Source organism: Neofelis nebulosa, chromosome 3, assembly GCF_028018385.1.
Source record: "Neofelis nebulosa isolate mNeoNeb1 chromosome 3, mNeoNeb1.pri, whole genome shotgun sequence".
In the NCBI taxonomy this organism is placed as follows: Eukaryota; Metazoa; Chordata; class Mammalia; order Carnivora; family Felidae; genus Neofelis; species Neofelis nebulosa.
Genome location: NC_080784.1, coordinates 75680903 through 75697596, shown reverse-complemented (window position 1 = coordinate 75697596; position 16694 = coordinate 75680903). Strand labels below are relative to the sequence as shown.

The 16694-nt window shown below is 41.4% G+C and overlaps 1 protein-coding gene across 2 annotated transcripts in view; it reads left to right on the top strand.

Annotated features, from left to right (window-relative positions):
* The window catches only part of TRIM2 (tripartite motif containing 2), a 159771-nt gene that overhangs the window by 22785 nt on the left and 120292 nt on the right, over positions 1-16694 (top strand). The window lies entirely within an intron of this gene.

Sequence of the window (16694 nt, the reverse complement as noted above, 5' to 3'; positions counted from 1 at the left end):
TCCTGGCAATGGAGAGCTTTTTTTTTTATTTTATTTTTTTAATGTTTTTATTTATTTTTGAGAGAGAGAGACAGAGCGACAGAGCATGAGCTGGGGAGGCACAGAGAGAGAGGGAGACACAGAATCCAAAGCAGGCTCCAGGCTCCAAGCTGTCACTTCAGAGCCCGATGTGGGGCTCGAACCCATGAACCACGAGATTATGACCTGAACTGAAGTTGGACACTCAACCGACTGAGCCACCTGGGAACCCCCCACCTTTTTTTTTTTTTTTTTTTTTTTTTTTTTTAACGTGGAGCGCTTTTCTTTTAGAAATGGATGTACTCTAGAAAATGGTGTGACCGAATCCTAATTAGCAGACCGGATCCTAATTAGCAGATTGAATCCTAATTAACAGCTTTGCTTCATCCTCACCGCTGACGTTTTCTGCATCCTTGAAGGGAAAGCAAGGAAAGGGCTGAGTGAGGCTCCCTTACCCACCTCAGTCCATTGGGGGCTCAGAGCAGCCCATTTTACAGGTGGGGAGACTGAGGCCCTCGCAGAGAAATAAGTCACTGAAGAAGAGGAAGCAGCTCTTTGGTTCAGGATCCGGAGTGAAGCCAGAGGGGCGAAGCACTAAGAAGGTGTTCCTCCTGAGGTCATAGGCAGATGCCATTGGATCTGCAGACACCAGGTGTTTCTTGAGATCATAAAACTGAGAAAGAGCAAGTGAAGAGATTGGAGTCCCTGAGTACTCAGGTTCAGGCCCCAGTCTGGCACTTCTCAGCTGTGTGACCAAGGGTAGTATGTGTCTGAGACCCGGTTTTCTTATCCATACATTGTATGCACCCCAGAGGACTGTTATGAGGATTAAGGGAGCTGAAACATGAAAAATAAAAGCAGTGAGCCCAGCACCTGCCATGCAGCAGGCACCCACCCACTCAGGGTTAGTGTTATGGAACGAGGGTTCATTTTCAGTATTTGAGGTTCAATAAAGAATGGTTCATTTTACGATTCTGTGGATTTCTCCCCCAATGCACTGGGTGTTTCACAGTAATTTAACCCCTGAGTTAAATTATAAACATTGTTATTGTCCTCCAGCCCTATTGGCCTCTTTTTGCTCCTCATTCTCAAAAAGTGCTTCCCTACCTCGGGGCTGGTTCTTCCCTCTGCATAGGGTGCTTCCCTCCCACCTCCTCCAGATGCCTTTCGTGTCCCCTGGTACCTTCTGTGGCATCACCCTGGTTCTTCCTTCGGAGCTGTTGTCCCAGCCCATGATCTTATTTATCGTCTTATTTGCCCAGGGAGCTTGTTCACTGCTATATCTCTAGCACTTAGCATAGTACCTGGAACATAATAAAGATTTGATAAATGAATGAATGAATGAATGAATGATTGAATGAACAAACGAACGAACAAATGACCAGATAGATGACAAGGTTGGCTCTTGATGTCTGGCCCCAAAGCCTGAGCCTCACCACATGGTGCTATCACAGATTACACTTGCTCCAGGGCCTTTTCTGCCCTTGCTGGTACAGAGCCACCTTGCTCTCCCCTGAACACACAGCCTTTGTGGTCTGTACCACCACTGGTACACAGCATAGGCTGCTTCTCACCCCTCAGACCTGCCTTTATGATTGAACGATTGCATTATTTCACATTCCATGACAAGACCCTGTTGCCCCAGCCGGATGATAAATGTTCATCGAGGGTGTGTGTTGGGTGAAGTGGAAGAAAGAGACATCTGATGAGGGTGTGTATGAGGGGTGTCAGAGGGCTGTAGCAGAGGCTGGAACAGTGTCTGAGGCCACAGCTTTGCACATAGGGTTCTGTGGAACTGAGCTATACCCAAGCGGTGGGGCAGGACTGTCCAGAGGACTATGGAGGAAGGCAGAAGGAGGCTGTGGGATCAGGGCCAGATCTGAGTTTATGACAGTGTGGCAGACTCAGGAGAGAAGCCCTGGAGTGCAGGGGCTTTGCCTTTGGATAAGAAAGGGCCAAGGGCACCCGAAAAATAAAAGAAGGTCAGAGATTAGTGATAAGCAAAAACACATCAAGCAAAGATTAGGCTCCCTGGCAGGTGCTTATCAGATGATCATAAGGAACTTTCTCGGATCTGTGCTGTGGTTCCAGCTCCACCTCTTAGATTGGTCTTCCCCTGGGCAAGCTTCTTAAGTCTTCTGAGTTTCACGTTCCTCATGCGTAAAATGGGGATAACAGTCGCCAAGCTTACAAAGATTAAATGGGAGAGTCAGGGTAAAGCATGGAGTGCTACCCAACAATGTAATGTCTGTAACAAGGGCAAGCCAAGTTGAATGGTGATGAGCTTCCCGAACAGAATGGAGGAACCAAGGGCCTTTTACCTTGGCCAGGGATTCTCGCTCATGGAGGAGAGAGCATGTGATTTAATCTGCTTAGGTTGCCTTAACAGAATACTACAGCCTAGGTGACTTAAACAACAGAAATTTATTTTCCCACAGCTCTAGAGGCTGGAAGTTTGAGATCAGGGTGCCAGTGTGTTCCTGTTGGATCAGGGCCCCACCTTTATGACCTCATTTAGCCTTAATTACTTCCTGTAGAGGCCCCATTTCCAAGTATAGTCACACTGGGCTTAGGATTTCAACATATGAATGGGGGGAGGCCCAAATATTCAGTCCATAGGAGAAGACAAGGAGTCACTTGAGAGACAAGAAGTCCTCTGCACACTTTGAGGAGAGCCTGTTCTCTCCAACTCTGGCCAGAGTGGGCTTTTGATCGCAGGTGTAAGGATGGATGAGTTCAGCCTTGCGCACCTGTGATTGGCCTTGTGGTGATATTCCACTGTGTGCATAGCAAAGATCGGCCCTTTGGAAATCAGGACACGCTGCTTTTATCCTGTCCGCAGGAAGTGGAGTCGGGGCTCTCAGATAGGATAAACCTCATCAGAAGCACAGACTCGGCTGCCATCCTTCATGCCTGGTGACACATTTCCATCCAGAGCATCCATCTGCACCTGTCATTTTCTCTGTGGTGGGGAATGCCATTCCTTCTTTTTGGAGTGCAGTAGTGTCCTCTTCCATCCAAATACCATTCCCCAACCAGGCATTCTTTTAATTGTCTTAATTAATTTTTTCCCAGTTTTATTGGGAAATAATTGACGTACATCACTGTATAAGTTGAAGGTATACAGCACGATCGTTTGATTTACATACACTGTGGAATGATACCACAGTAGGTTCAGCCAACATCCACCTTCTCAGATAGATACAATAAAAAGAAAAAAGTAAAGGGAAAAAATGTTTTCCCTTGGGATAAGAAGGATCTACTCTCTTCACTTTCCTACGTATCGTACAGCAGTGTAAGCTAACTCATCATGTTGTACATTACATCCCTAGTAGTTATGTATCTTCTAAATGGAAGTTTGTACCTTTTGACCCCTTTCCTCCAATTCCTCCTCCCCCTGTCCCCACCTCTGGTAACCACAAATACGGTTCTTTTTTCTATGAGTTTGGTTGTTTTTTAGATTGTGTGAGGTCATATAGGATTAAGTGAGATCATATAGGATTTGCCTTTCTCTTTTCTACGTATTTCACTTGGCACCATGTCCTCAAGGTCCATCCATGTTAGCACAACTGTCAGGACTTCCTCGTTCTTTATGGGTGAATATTTCATTGTCTATATGTACCATGACTTTTTTAGCTACTTATCCATTGATGGACACTTAGGTTGTTTCCATGTCTTAGTTATTGTAAAGAGTGGTGCTGTGAATATGGGGGTACAGGTACCTTTTCAACTTCGTGTTTTCCTTACCTTTGGATATATTCCCAAAGTGGAATTGCTGGATCATATGGCAGTTCTATCTTTGAGGATCCTTCATACTTTTTCCATAGTGGCTATACCCTAGCCAGGCATTCTTTTTATCTTAATTAATTAACTAATTAATTAATTTTTAGCCAGGCATTCTCCATGTTCCCTTGGCAGCATTGTTCCACAGTGATTTGCCCTCTGTGTCCATTTTTGATACCTACATTCTTCCTATGCATTTATCGAATGCATTTATGAATTATAAAACAAACGGGTGAACCCATGGGTCTTTTTTATTGAAGTGCAGTTGGCATATAACATCATATTATTTTCAGGTGTGCAACATAACGATCTGGTATTTGTAGACACTGTGAAGTGATCACCACAGTAAGCTGACTTACTATCTTTTGACTGTAATTACCTGAGAGCAGAATTTATTCTTTCTTTCCACAAAAACTTTCTGGCCAAAAGCATATCCAGTATGGTTAGTTCCTTCCATGACAGGCTCCTCATCAAAACAGCTCTTCACTTAGTATATAAATTTGGAAATCTCAGGAATATTTTTGTTTTCACCGCATTGGCTTTTTACTCCAAGTTTCCTCAGTTCCAACCTCACTTACAGAAAGCAGAAAAGAACATCAGTCTTAGAGGTTTTCACCTCCCCGGGTTGATAGTACTCCGCCTCCTCAGTGTAACTCTGTAGATCTTGAGCCATCGAGGGTCCTGCCGGGCAGTCATTTTCTGGGGTCTGTCCCTTTCATGTTCGCTCCGACATTCACACGTGTAAACATCTGAGAAGCTGTGCCTTTGTGTTTGAAAAGAGCCAGCCTCGCTGAAGAGTTGGTTAGCCAATTACATTTACTGTGCTTCTGCTTTGTCCCCAGCACCATATGCAGTGGGGACGATCCTGGGATGAGTTATGCCAGTCACGGGGAATACGCTTCCACTCTCAGGGAGCTCAGACAGGGGTTGGGACATAGGACATAGACACAGGAAATTACATGAGGAGAACCACAGAAGCAGAAGAGGATTTCATGCTTCCCGTGGGCCTGTTAACCTTGACCCGGTCTTATCCCTCACTGAGGAGGCGCTTGGTAAGAAAGATTGGGTTCAATTAGTAGCTAAGTGGGAGTAGTGAACGAAGCAGGCTGCACTTGTACAGACAGCTGTTATTAAAATGGACCATCCCCTAGCTCGCAGTGGTGGGGGGCTGAGGAAATTGATAGACAAGTGGTGCTCAAGCAGGGGTGACTTTGTCCCCCATGGGACACTTGGCGATGTCTGGAGACACTTTTGGCAGTCACAATGATGGAGGGGGAAGAGGTGCTTCTGGCTTCTTGTGGGTAGAGGCCAGGGATGCCGATAAGCATTCAACAATGCACAGCATAACTCCTCACAAGAATTATCCGGCCCAAAATGTTAATGGCGCTGAGACCGAAAAAGCCAGTGAGAGCCTGAGGGTGAGTCCAGAGTCTGGTCTGGGTGGTGGGAACTGGGTCACTTCACTTCATTGGGTCATGGTTTACTTATCTATGACGTAATAAGCTCTTAGGTTACATTTGGCTCTAACAATTCTGTGACTCAGTGAAGCTAACAAACTGGAGATTAAAGATGAGATGTGACTATCTTCAGAATTTTGTGCGTTTTTAAAAAACAGAAGAGATATGGAGAGTTTTAAGAGACTTTCTAGGAAATACTGCTTAAACCCTAGGTGAATCTTTAAAAATTGGAGCCATTTCATCTTCATAAAACCTGTAAAAGAAACTGGAAGGGCCTTGTTCTCATGCTTTGTTGCTAAGGAAGGAATTCTTTTGGGGGCTCAAGGGACAGCCCAGAGCAGAATCTTCTAGAATTACACAGAACCTAAGATGCCAGCCGGGCGCACCTGAGGGCTGCTTTTCAAGTATTGTCTCAGCTGCCAAGTTCCTGAAAGGGGAGGAACAGCTTTCCCTGGCCTGGGCCATTCTTCCACGTCCTCTGACTGGATTAAAGCCGCACTGTGTCTACTACTTGTCTTCATATCAAAAGAGCCTGTTCGTCCAGACCTTGAGAATTGACCAGAAGGGAAAGAATGAGAAAACAACTTTTGCCTATTCAGGGAAGCTGGACTAAAGATAGCACAAATTGTCAAAGTTGCCTGTAAATTAGTAACATTACATTTATTGGTACTTTCCAGAAAAAGCAATAGATTCAAATAAGATCCCTTTGTCACAAAATAGTATAAAGGCTTTTTTTTGTACTTAAATTTTTTTCCCCATATCAAAAATTCAAATGGTGCTCATAAAACATGCTGTTTGTGAAGAGAAAATTCTATATGAAGATAACTCTAATTGAGGATCTATTACCATGCCACAAATTTGATAAATTTGAATTTCAGAAAGTTTGAGCAATATTTTCATGAAAGTATCAGAATTTATTTGTAGGTATTTACCCTCAAAAATCATAAAAATGTAATTAGAATTCTAAAACTGAATGCTTTCTGTACCAATGTAAACAGGGACCCCAAAAGTCAAGAAAAATTAGTAGATGTCGTCTACACTCAGGAGTCAAAGTGAGTTAAGTCCACTGTGAAGGACTTACTAAGGGGGCAGCCAGTGACTTTCGTGACCCTAGGCCCATCACCTAATTAAGGCTTTCTCTGGATCTTTGGAGGGGTTAGTGTGTGAGCTTCCGGTCCCACCCCACCCCATGGTGGAGGGAGGGGGTGCTTCCTCCCCACCTGAAACCAAGTGACGAAGGATGAGCTTGACACTCATCCCAAAGGTCGTGAGAGCATAAGGACTGGTTTGAGAACAGAGGAAGGCTGCATTGCTGGTCACTGCTGCCCCCAGTGGTGGGGGCAAGAATGCAGTTTTCCTGTGCGCCAAGCCCACCTTTCCTGAGGGTCCACTGAGGAGTCATTTCTAGAGGGCCTTGCCAGGAGGGCTGTGTGGAAGAGTGACTGAGCCTTGACGAAGGTAGAGTCTGTGTGAGGTACACCCTGCATGATAAAGCCCTGAGGCTCAATGTCAGCTGGAGAAATGTCAGCCACATCTTGGGAATTTCATCTGGGGTTCGCCACAGAGCAATCTCCAAGACCCCATAAAAGCTCTCCAGGAGACTGAGCACCAGCTTCAGGCATCGGCCAAGTCCCAGGTGTACGAATGTCCTATTATGTCTGTACCCAAAGACTATGGCCATCTTTTCCTAGTTCTCCCTCCTTAGGCCAAACCTGGAAAGTCAGAAACATAAACCATGGGAGGAAGAAGTAGAGCTCAGAAGAAAGAACAAAATCCAACCTTCCCTCATAGCTCCACTTCGGGTTTCCAGGGTGAAGGCATAAAAGAACTTGGGGAAGGAGAAGCTCTAAATAAAAGTAGGAGGTTAGAGTTATTATTATATTGGAAGGGGTATTTTTTTTTTTTTTAATTTTAGAGAGAGAATGAGAGAGACAGATGGCTTCATTCACTCAATGTAAAGTTTCTGAGACCTGTCCATGTTGTGTGTATCAGCAGTTTGCTCCTTTCTATTCCTGAATAGTGCTGTATTAAATGGGTATATTGTAGTTTATTGTCCATTCACCTATTGATGGACATTTGGGTTTTCTTTTTTTTTTCCAGTTGTGGACTATTTATTTTATTTTATTTTATTTATTTTTTTTATTTTAAAAAATTTTTTATTTTTAATTTTTATTTATTTTATTATTTTTATTTATTTTATTTTATTTTATTTTTTATTTATTTTTTATTTATTATATTTTTTGTTTATTTTTATTTTTTTTATTATTTTTATTTATTTTATTTTATTTTATTTATTATTTATTTTATTATTATTTTTATTTTTATTTATTTTTATTATTATTATTTTTATTTATTTTATTTTTATATTTTATTTTTTATTTTTATTTAAAAAAATTTTTTTAATGTTTATTTATTTTTGAGAGAGAGAGAGAGACCCAGAGTGTGAGTGAGGGAGGGTCAGAGAGAGAGGGAGACACAGAATCCAAAGCAGGCTCCAGACTCTGAGCTGTCAGCATAGAGCCCAATGCGGGGCTCGAACCCACGAACCGTGAGTTCATGACCTGAGCCGAAGTCAGACACCTAACTGACTGAGCCACCCACGCACCCCATTTTTTAATGAGACATTCAAATTAATGAAATGAGATTGTTTCTAGTATTGAAAGTGCTCAGAAGACTTGATTACCTAAGAGTAACTGAAAAAGTTACTGGGGAAGTGCCTGAGATTCCATCCAAAGGCAGAGAAAGGCCAGCCCCCCTTGGGCCACTCCAGAAAAGGAGAAAACCCTGTGAATTGGAAAGCCATTAGGCAGAATTCTAGGAAGATGTTAGCTAAGCTTCTTATTTTTTGGATTTTTTTTTATTAGAGAGCGAGTGAGTGGGTGAGAAGGGGAGACGGGCAGAGTGGGGGAGAGAGAGAGAGAGAAAGAGAATGTTAAACAGGCTCCACACTCATCGTGGAGCCCAACGCAAGGTTCAATCCCATGACCCTGGAATCATAACCTGATCCGAAATCATGAGTGGGACACTCAAATGACTGAGCCACCCAGGTGCCCCAGTTTTTATTTTTTTTAACAACTGGTTTGCTTGATGATGACATAGTTTTAGAAACAAGTCAAAGGGACAACAAGGTTAAAAATTACAGGTGGGGAATTTTTCTTTCATATTCCTCTTCCTTTCAATAATTTCAGGGTCTAGGAGTCAAACAATCTACACTCTTTAACAGGACTTCCTATAAGGAAGCTCTGGTTTTGTTTTGTTTTTTTAAGTTTATTTATTTATTTTGAGAGAGTGTGAACAGGGGAGGGGCAGAAAGAGAGGGAGAGAGAGGATCCCAAGAGGCTCTACTCTGTCAGTGCAGAGCCCAATGTTGGGCTCGAACTCATGAACCATGAGATCATGACCTGAGCTGAAATCAAGAGTTGGATGCTTAACCAACTGAGCCACCCAGGTACCCCTGGTTTTGTTTTTCACAAACATCTGTAAAGTCATCATGCTACAAGTTAAGCCTATTTTCTTCCAGTTTGTTCTCAGAGGAAAGGAACCTATAAGCATCTCTTCTTCAAAGTAAATAATTGCTTGCTCAGTTCCTAAAATATCTCCTCTGGGTGTATTTTCCGATTCTTTTACTATCTTGATTGCTCTCTGCTAAGCCTCTCAGCATTCTGCAAATCCCCTTTTGAGAGCTAAGCTTGGATCTAAGTGGCCAGTCTCTCAGTGAAGCCCTGAGGGCAACGAAGGTGATTCTTAGTGCCTGCTTCTCCCCAAGCATCCCAGCATCATGATGATTGTCTAAACAAAGTAGGACGAGGCCAACTCATTTCATTTGGATTCCACTATAACCAGCATTGTATATGTATTTTAAAAAGTGTTAAGGCTGTAAATTCACAGCCAGAGTATCCATCTCTAGACATTATGAGTGAAAAAAAACAACAACAACAAAACATACATCAAGGTCAAGGGATTCTAACTGAAAATAGCATTAGTGAAATTAATGAAAGTTCAACATAGTATGTCCATCCACAGTCAGCCAATCTACAATAGCCACTGAACAGCAGGTGGCAGGGGCCTCTGGGCCTTTGCACTCATTGTTTCTACCCCCAAGGAAGAAACTTGTTCTTTCCCCAGATGGGCCTATGGCACATTCCCTGAGAGTATTCAGGTCTGTTCTCAGAGGGTGCCTTCAGCAAGGCCTTTCCTGATCACCCTGACTGCAACTCTTTAACTCAGTTCAGCCCACTTAGACCCATTCATGGAAATTCCCAATCCTGCTTTTATTTTCTTTTTTAATTTTTTTTTTTAAGTTTATTTATTTTTCAGACAGAGAGAGACAGAGCATGAACGGGGGAGGGTCAGAGAGAGAGGGAGACACAGAATCGGAAGCAGGCTCCAGGCTCCGAGCTGTCAGCACAGAGCCCAACGCGGGGCTCGAACTCACGGACCGCGAGATCGTGACCTGAGCTGCAGTCGGCCGCTTAATCGACTGAGCCACCCAGGCACCCCCCAATCCTGCTTTTAAACTACTCTGTATTTCCCCATGGCGCTTAACAGACATGGTCTGTACTTAGAATTGTTAATTTCTGTATTATCTGTCTGCCCTAGTAGAATATAATTTGTGTATGTTACGTTCACTGCTTTGTTCCCCCATTTTGAGAAGAGTTCCTGGCACAGAGAAATCCTCAATAAATAATGTTCAAATGAATAAATCTATGAGTACGAATAGAATTCTTTGTGGTGAGAAAGAGTACTTGAATGTTTATGTGTATCTATTTTATGGAACACATATATAATGCTTACTATGATATTTAATTTAATCCTCATGACAGTCCTATGAAGCAGGACTGTTGCCCTCAACTGTGGATGAAGAAATAGAGGGACAGTGCTAAATCACAGCTGGTATGTGGCAGCTTGTTCCAAAGTCTGTGCTCTCAAACACTACCATGCTGCCTCCCTTAATTAAATAACTGGAATATATTTGGCAGAAGCCTAGGATTGAACAGATTTGGGCTGGGGCCAACCATACAGTGATTTCTGGGCAAGGTGAATGGAGCATGGACAGTGGAGAAGACACAATGGGTCACCTCCAAGTACAGGAGAGTAGAAGGCAGAGACTCCAAAGAGACAAAGGAAAATGAGGGACATGGAAGTGAGAGCAGAGATGTGGGGGGCCCAGGAGAAGCGCAGGCACTGGGAGAGGCTGACAAGAAGCCTGAAGGAACTGACTTAGGCTTCAACTAGTGCCCCACAGGGATTCTTAACTCCAGCTTGGGATTCAGGAGCAGAGGGCCAACATTGGGCCAATGGATTCCAGCAAATGAGGGCTGGGAAAAGAAGGATGGGTATAGGCCTAAGCCTAGGAGAGGACTTTGGAGGTGAGGTGGGGAGGCCATAAAGGAGGAAAGAAAGAGGAAAATCTAGATTCTGAGAAGTTATCATTCATGTTCTCTCACCTCTCCCCTAATCTTGGAATATCAAATCAATTTATTGATTAAAACTCCTTTAAGAAGTAAGTGGATGAACAAATTGTGGTATGTCCATGTAATGACATACACTACATCTACTACTTTTTAAGCGGCCGACTTCAGCTCAGGTCATGATCTTGCGGTCCGTGAGTTCAAGCCCCGTGTCGGGCTCTGTGCTGACAGCTTAGAGCCTGGAGCCTGTTTCAGATTCTGTGTCTCCCTCTCTCTGACCCTCCCCCGTTCATGCTCTGTCTCTTCTGTCTCAAAAATAAATAAACGTTAAAAATATGGAATAAAAGAAGCTGCTATGGTCTGAATGTTTGTGTACCACACCCCTCCCCCCATATATATGTTCAAATCCTGATGCCCAAAGTGATGGTATTAGGAGGTGGGGCCTTTGTAGGTGATTAGGTCATGAGGATAGAGCCCTTATGAGTGAGATTAGTGCTCTTATAAAAGAGACCCAAGAGAGCTCCCTTGGCCCTTCCATGTAAGGACCCATTGAGAAGTCTACAACCTGGAAGAGTGCCCTCACTTATGCTAGCCCACTGATCTTGGACTTCCAGCCTCCAGAACTGTAAGAAATAAATTTCTGTTGTTTATATGTTACTCAGTGTGGTATTTTGTTATAACATCATGAATGGACTAAGACAGAAGCCAAATAAAAAGTATATTCTGTATGATTCCACTTACATAAAATTCTAGACAAGCAAATTAAGAGAAAGGGTCCTAATCCAGGATGATCTCATTTTAAGACCCTTACCTTAATTACATCTGCAAAGACCTTTATTCCAAATAAGGTCATGTTTTGAGGTTCTAGGTGGACATCTGTTCTGGGGGCCACAATTCAATCTACCGCAAGCCCCAAGAAACCTCCAGGGCCAGAGACTCTGGTTTCCTCATACAGGAAGGGGAAACAGGAGTCCTGGGATCAATTCTGAACTAGGTTTTCAGCAAATCCCTTCACGGTCTTCACCAACTAATTGAAAACTTGTGGTGTTGAAGCCTGTCATGGTTTAGCTCCATAAGCTGGGTGATGGGCAAATGAGCCCAACACCATTGCTTGGGCCACTATATAAGTAAGTTTATTGCTCTTACAGCCTAACTTTGGGCATCATTGTGCAAATGTGGGCCATCCGTCATATAGGGGCAGAGCAAAAGACTATAGGAGGCTTGTAAAAATCCATAGGCTTAGTCAGAAAAAGGGAAGAACATTTATGCTGATGTTTGGTTAGCAGAGTCCACTTCACGGCTCAAATTCTTGTGACAGTTGACTTTAAGCCTTACCATCACTGCTTTTCTCAGGGAGGTACAAAGAAATCATATAGAATAACAAACATGGAGCATCCATATAATTATTTATAAATTTCCTCATCTACAAAGAATGAATGCATTTGAAGATAATGGAAGTTTAATGGGATGTGTTTAGAATTTTTCATTTCTTTAACAGGTTGTGAGCAGACCTAAGAGTAAGTGATTTTTATCCATAATTTTTAATGCACTGAGGAACAGCTAAGCAGAGCAAAATCAAAAACCTTGTCAAAGTCAAGAAAGATTGTACTTTTCATTCTTTCTATCTACAGAGTCCTTCAGTGTCATTGATGGTTAAATTTTCGGTTTCCCGTCTTTATGAAGCTATATTGTCCAGGCATCCCTTTCATTTTCTTAAAAAAGAAAGTAAAGGATGTTTAAACTATGTAATTTATGTATTGAAGTTAGTTATTTCTAGAATCATCTGAGAAGCCTTCAGGGGTCTGACCATTCATCTATATACTATCCAAGCAGCTTCTGTTGTGATTTCACCCAATTCCATTAACCATATTATTACATGACCTCTTAGCATGAGAATCTAGTATTATGTGGATATCGCTTCTTAAAAAGTATCAGCAGACAATTAAATATTTTTCCTTCAGTATAGTGTTTTGTATGTTGGCAAATCAGGGGCTTGATAATGAGTGCACTGTGGGATGTTGAAGTAGGTCAGTTAATTGGGGCTTCAGCTCTTTTGAAGGGTGGGTGAGCTCTGCTTATGGGAAATTGAAGCTTCAGGTTGCCAAGAGGTGGGTGACTAAGAGGTAGCTGTGGCAGATCAAGGGCAACATTTTAATTGGATGATGGGCATTCTCAAAGGGCATGTAGCAATTTTCTGAATTGCATAATCTAATGGTTTGAAATTTAGAAAGTAGTGATGTCATCTCCCCAACTTTTAAAAGAATGTCCATCTCCCTCTGTAATTATTTTGGGTATTATTTTTAATAATAGCAATAGACCAATGCCAGAGAATATGATGGTCAGAGATGTGTGGAACAGCTTTGTCAGAGTTTCAGTCCTATGTCTTGATGCATTTTCTTGATGATTCCTGGAAACGTCTTTTATGTTTTCAAAGCCTCCTCATCCTCCTGTTCTCAGTTCATTTCCTGTTCCAACTTTCCAAGAGATTTATCTGTGTGTAAATGAACTGAGTTTAAATATAGTCCTTCCCCAATTACAACTTGTGAATCTCTCTCTTCCTTATTGGTTTTTACAAATTTTATGATGAAAGAAATAGTAAACTCACTAAGAATGTCAAACATATTCTGCAGGTCATCACATTCAGAGTTTATAGAGAATAGAATTTTGTCTACTGATACTGTGGAGAGGTAGAGAATTTGAGATCTACTCAGAAGATTAATCTGGGATCGGTTTCTTTTTTTTAATTAAAAAAATTTTTTTTTAATTTTATTTCTTATTTTTAAAATTTACATCCAAATTAGTTAGCATATAGTGAAACAATGATTTCAAGAGTAGATTCCTTAATGTTCCTTACCCATTTAGCTCATCCCCCCCTCCCACAACCCCTCCAGCAACCCTCAGTTTGTTCTCCATATTTATGATGGGATCGGTTTCTTAAGTTTTGTGTATGGCATAGTAGAAAGAACCCTGGATTAGGAGTCCAGACACCTGAATCCTGGCCCTGGTTTTGCTACTATTTTGCCACATAACTCTGGGAATGTCATTTAATTTTGCAGGGCATCAGATTTCTCTTCTGAAAAATGAGGGTGTCTGGTCAGGTTACTTAGAAAAATCTCTAAAGTTCCATGGTTGTTTTCTGAAAATGAAACTTACTGAGTTAAGTCTGACAACTGGTTTTGTTTTTTTCCTCTGGTTTGTGTCTTTATCTCACTAGATAAAGAGCCTAACCGCTCTTTTTGACATCAAAAATGCTTCTTAATAGGGGCGCCTGGGTGGCTCAGTCAGTTAAGCGTCTGACTCTTGATTTCGGCACTGGGAGGTCATGATCTCCCAGTTTGTGAGTTCAAGCCCCGCGCTGGGCTCTGTGCTGACAGTGTGGAGCCTGTTTGGGATTCTCTCTCTCCCTCTCTCTCTCTCTGCCCCTCCTCTACTCACACTTTCTGTCTCTCAAAATAAATAAAAATAAACTAAAAAAGTGCTTCTTAATAAGTTTTGGTCATTCATTCATTCATTCATTTGCATTGGAAAACATCTTTTTCCCAACAGATTCAGTCCTCCACACACCTCTGCTCATGGTGGAAGAGAAAGGACCTGGCTTCATTGCTTACAGGCTGGGTGACTTTGGAAAGTTAATTAAACTCTCCGCTTCTGTTTCTGTAACAATAAAATAGGAATAATAATTCCTACCACGACCCCTCCAGGTGGTTTTGAATAGTAAATCAAGCGAGAGATGAGCTGGCATGCAGCGGCCATTCACCAAACATGAATTTGCTCACTCTGCTTACCACCGTCCTTCCCCATCAGATGGTCCTGCTCTTTCACACCTTCGATAGAGAAGGTGCAAGTGGGTCTCCTGGCACCCAGCTGCCCCACAGTATCTGGGGCTTCACAGATCCTGAACAATGCATAAATCTTAAATGAATGAATGAATGGATTGAATAAATCTTAAAAAAAAAAAAAAAAAAACCTTTAGTAAACTTATGGGATGCCTTTATAAGGAAGGATCCTGTTGAACCCAGAAGCTTAAAAAATGAAAAACGACAAAATTAACCATTTTAAAGTGAATAATTCAGTTGTACATAGTACATTCACAATGTTATACAAACACTACCTCTATTTAGTTCCAGAATAAAGCCTGCATCCATTAAACAGTTTCTCCCTATTCCCACTGCTGCCCCCGCCCCTCCATCAATCCCCAGCAACCACCGATCTGCCTTTTGGCTCTAAGGATTTATCTATTCTGGATTTTTCATATAAATGGAATCATATAATATGCAACCTTATACATCTGGTTTTTTTCACTCAGCAAAAATTTCTTGCAGTTCATCTGTGTTGTAGTAGATATCAGTGCTGTGCTCCTTTCTCTGGCTGAGTATTATTCCACTGCAAGTGTGTACCAAGGTTTGTTTATCTGTTAACCTGTTGATGAACATTTAGGTTGTTTACGCCTTTTGGCTATTGTAAATAATGCCACTATAAACATGAGTGGACGTGTCATTGTTTGAGTAATTTCAATCCTTTTCAATCTTTTTTTTTCAACCCTGTTTTGGGTCCTTTTGGGTATATTCCCAGGAGTGGAATTGCTGGGTCGTATGGTAATCCTACGGTTTACCTTTTGAACACCTGTGGTGCTCTCCATATCAGCTGAACCATTTTACATCCCCACTAGCAATATATGGGAGTTCTACTTTTGCCTCATCCTTTTTAACACTTTTTCTTTTTCCTTTTTTTTTATACCTATCCCAGTGGTTGTGTTTTGACTTGCATTTCCCTAATGACTAATGATACTGAATATCTATCTTTTCACCTGCTTGTTGGCCATTTGTATATCATTTTTAGAGAAATGTCTCTTCAAGACCTTTGTCTATTTAAAAAGTTTTTTTTTTTTTATCTTTTTGTTGTTGAGTCATAAGAGTTCTTTATATATTCTTGATACTAGACCCTTCTCAGATGTAGGATTTGCAGATATGTCTTCCTACTCGATAGGTTGCCTTTCACTTTCTTGATAACGTCTTTTGATATAAAAAAGTTTTTAATTTCAATGAAGTCCAACTTATCTATTTTTTCTTTTGCTCTTCATGCTTTTAGTGAACACAGCCTAGAGGGGGTTTTTTTTTGTTTTTGTTTTTGTTTTTTATGACAGGATCTTAATGCTTTAGAGGAAAACAAGACCTTTTCCAGAAGGTAACCGGTACTTTAAAGTCAAGAGATCTGTGAGTACAGATCCAACAGCTCCTTTGGAATCATTAGAAGAGAAGAATCAGAAGCAGCTTCGTACACTATTTGGAAGAACCACGAGAGGACTCTTACTTTAATATTAATTCAGTATCGGTGGCAGAATCATAAATATTTTTAAACTAACATAGACTAGAAAGGACAGTGCCTTTTGATTATTATTTTTATGGTTGAAATCAGAAGGGCTTAATACAGAGTTTGTGGAAAATAAGTATATTTCAACATTTTTCTGTTTCTTTGCTAGTTCATTTTGATAGCTACTATGCTTCCCTATATAAATAATGAGACCGTTCCAAATGGTAATGACTGTACTCTTCTCAAAGTTTGTATGGCTATAATTTATGTAATGCCACAAATCAAGCAAATAGCTCTTAACTTTATTTTTACCTCAGTGTATTATTTAGAAATCATATGAAGAAAAAAAGCCACAGTTTATTTTCTTGTTCTTGGTTATTATCGTAGGGTATTGAAAGGTTCAGCAGGCATAGTATTGTTTTAAGAGCAGAATTTAGAGGGGTGCCTAGGTGGCTCAGTCAGTTAAGCATCTGACTTCAGCTCAAGTCAAGATCTCACAGTTTATGGGTTGGAACCCTAAGTTGGGCTCTGTGCTGACAGCTCAGAGCCTGGAGCCTACTTCAGATTCTATGTCTCCCCCCCTCTCTCTCTGCCCCTTCCCCACTCATGCTCTGTCTTTCTCTCTCTCAAAAATAAACATTAAAAAAAAAAAAAAAAGCAGAATTTAGTTAAGATCCAGAGAGAAAAAAGCCATAGCTATCCTGCCTTCTTCTTC